The sequence below is a fragment of the Mus caroli genome, unplaced genomic scaffold (genome assembly GCF_978045245.1).
Source record: "Mus caroli unplaced genomic scaffold, Mus_caroli_1 scaffold_19, whole genome shotgun sequence".
In the NCBI taxonomy this organism is placed as follows: Eukaryota; Metazoa; Chordata; class Mammalia; order Rodentia; family Muridae; genus Mus; species Mus caroli.
Genome location: NW_028227274.1, coordinates 25,955,928 through 25,958,858, shown reverse-complemented (window position 1 = coordinate 25,958,858; position 2,931 = coordinate 25,955,928). Strand labels below are relative to the sequence as shown.

The 2,931-nt window shown below is 39.5% G+C and overlaps 1 pseudogene; it reads left to right on the top strand.

Annotated features, from left to right (window-relative positions):
• The first annotated feature begins 1,249 nt into the window (after positions 1-1,249).
• On the top strand, positions 1,250-1,597 carry LOC115029888 (macrophage migration inhibitory factor pseudogene; annotated as a pseudogene).
• The last annotated feature ends 1,334 nt before the right edge of the window (positions 1,598-2,931 follow it).

Below are 2,931 nucleotides of genomic sequence, written 5' to 3'. Positions count from 1 at the left end.
CATAGTCTCACAAGAGACAGCTATATCTGGGTCCTTTCAGCAAAATCTTGCTAGTGTATGCAATGGTGTCAGCATTTGTAAGCTGATTTTGGGATGGATCCCTGGATATGGCAATCACTAGATGGTCCATCCTTTCGTCACAGCTCCAAATTTTGTCTCTGTAATTCCTTCCATGGGTGTTTTGTTCCCAATTCTAAGAAGGGGCAAAGTGTCCCCACTTTGGTCTTCATTCTTCTTGAATTTCATGCGTTTAGCAAATTGTATCTTATATCTTGGGTATCTTAAGTTTCTGGGCTATTTCTTAGCTCCAGCTAACTACATCAATTGTCCCAGTAGTTTCCTTCTCCTCTTAACTATAAAGCCAGAGCCAAATGGCCAAAGCTGGTGAATTCTGCGGCTTGCTGGAGCTAGAACAAGCTCCCCACCCCACACCCTAGTTCTATTACATTATCACTTTCTGCTTTCCAACTCTTTTTTTTTTCTTCCAAGACAGGGTTTCTCTGTATAGCCCTGGCTGTCCTGGAACTGCTTTCCAACTCTTTCACTGCCTAAACTTGGCTGTCCTGAAAATTGCTCTTTAAATTAACCTTGTACTCTGCAGGCCTGTCTCATGAATGCTGGGATTAAAGGTGTGGTAGACCACACCTGGATTTAAACTTTTCTCTACTTAGACCTTGCTCTATACCAGGCTGGTTTTGAACTCAGAAATTTACTTGACTCTCCTAGAATAAAATATGTGTATCACCCTGCCTGGGCACTATGCCTCAAGATTCAGATCAAAAGTCTGTTTCTTCCAGTCTCAAGATCTGGATCATAAGTGTGGCCTCTATTTCTGAATAGTAGTTCATTTCAGATTCAAAGTCCAAACTATTCCTTCTTCAATTGTAAACACAATAAGTCAGTTTAGCTGAGTGGGATCTTGCCCTGAGATCACCAGTCCTTTAATCTCTTTATCTCCTTGAACACAGGATTCGGCTCCATTTCACTTCCTGGTGTCCCTTTAATACTCAAATCATACATTTTTATATATCTTTTTTTTTCCTTTCTAAACCTATTACACTTGTTCAAAACACTCTTCATTAGACTTAAACAGTTGCGTTTGATACTTCCTTTTTCAATGCAATTAATACAATTTTGTTTTTACATTAGCTTCAGGTAGACTCTTTAGAAATGGGTAAAAAGCAGCCAAATTGTTCACCAAAGAGCTCAGTCCCTGGCTTTGGTCCTCACTCACAGTCTCTCAACCACCATGCCTATGTTCATCATGAACACCAATGTTCCCCACATCTCCAAGCCAGAGGGGACTTTCTCGAAGCTCACCCAGCAGCTGGCAGGGGCCACAAGCAAGCCAACACAGTATATCACAGTGCATGTGGTACTGGACCAGCTTATGACATTTAGCAGCATGAACCACCCCTACACCCTCTGAAGCCTGCACAGCAACTGCAAGATTGGAAGCACACAGAATCACATCTACATAAAGCTGCCATGCAGCCTGCTGTATGATCACCTGAACTTCAGCCTAGACCATATCAATATCAATTATTATGACATTAGCACAACCAACGTGGGCTGGAATAGTTCTATCTTTACTTGAGTCTGGCCTCACTTACTTGCACTGCTGTTCTTTGAGCCTTGCTGCACACACTGTTTATCCACCCAAATAAATGGTTTAAGAGAAAAAAAAACAAAACAAAAAAACTTCACCAAAATATCACAAAAACAGTTTTTCTGTAACCTATTAAAAGTCTCCTCTGAAAGCACTAGAGCCAGGCTTCTCCAGTTCAAGTTACCCCCAGCAACAAAATCTTCTATATTTCTACTAGAATAGCCCATTAAGCCTCACTTAAACCATCCTACCATTTTCCAAATCCCAAGTCCCCAAAGCTGCACAAACAAAAGCACAGTCAGGCCTATCACAGCAATACCCCACTCCTGGTACCAACTTCTTTCTTTGTTAGGGTTTTATTGCTGTGAATAGACACCATGATCAAGACAACTCTTATAAAAACAACACTTAATTGGAACTTACAGGTTTAGAGGTTCAGTCCATGATCATCAAGGTGGGAGCATGGCAGCATCTAGGGCAGTCATGGTTCAGGAGGAGGTGAAAGTTCTACATCTTTATCTGAAGGCTGCTAGGAGAAGACTAACTTCCATGGAGCTAGGATGAGGACCTTAAAACCCATGTCCACAGTGACACACCTATTCCAACAGAGTCACACCTCCTATAGTTCCATTCCCTGGGCCAAGCATATATAAACCATCACAGTCATCTTGGTGAATTTTTCTTTTGGTGTATAAGAAATTTTCTTCTCCATCTCTTTTGATTAATTTTGGTTTTAAGTCTTTTGGTGTGTATTAAAATAGCTAGGTAGCTTAATTCTTTGGTATATTTGTTTGAGAAATCATTTTCCAACCCTTTACTCTGAAGGAATGTCTGTCTTTGTTGGAGTGTGTTTCTTATATGCAACAATAGTATTGATTCTGTTTATGTATCTACTCTGATAGCCTGTGTCTTTCCCTTGTAGAATTGAGTACATTAACATTGATAGATCTTATTGAAAAATGATTGTTAATGATTTTGATAAACAATTATTGCTAATTCATATTATTGTTGTTGTTGGCGGTGGTGGTGGTGAATGTTCTCCCCACCCCACATTTGGTTTATTCCTTGTGTGAAATTATTTATTGCCTGTGTTATTATGCCTGTAATTAACCTCCATTGGTTTAAGTTTTCTTTCCAGTAATTTCTGTAGGGATGGATTTGTTGGTAGATGTTTTTTTTTAATTTTGACTTTTCATGAAATTTATTGCTTTCTCCATCTATCATGATTGGAAGTTTTGCTAGACATGGTAGGCTGAAGTGGCAAGTATTATCTCTGAGAGTTTTTAAAGTATTTATTTAGGTCCTCTGGCCTTTAGAATCTC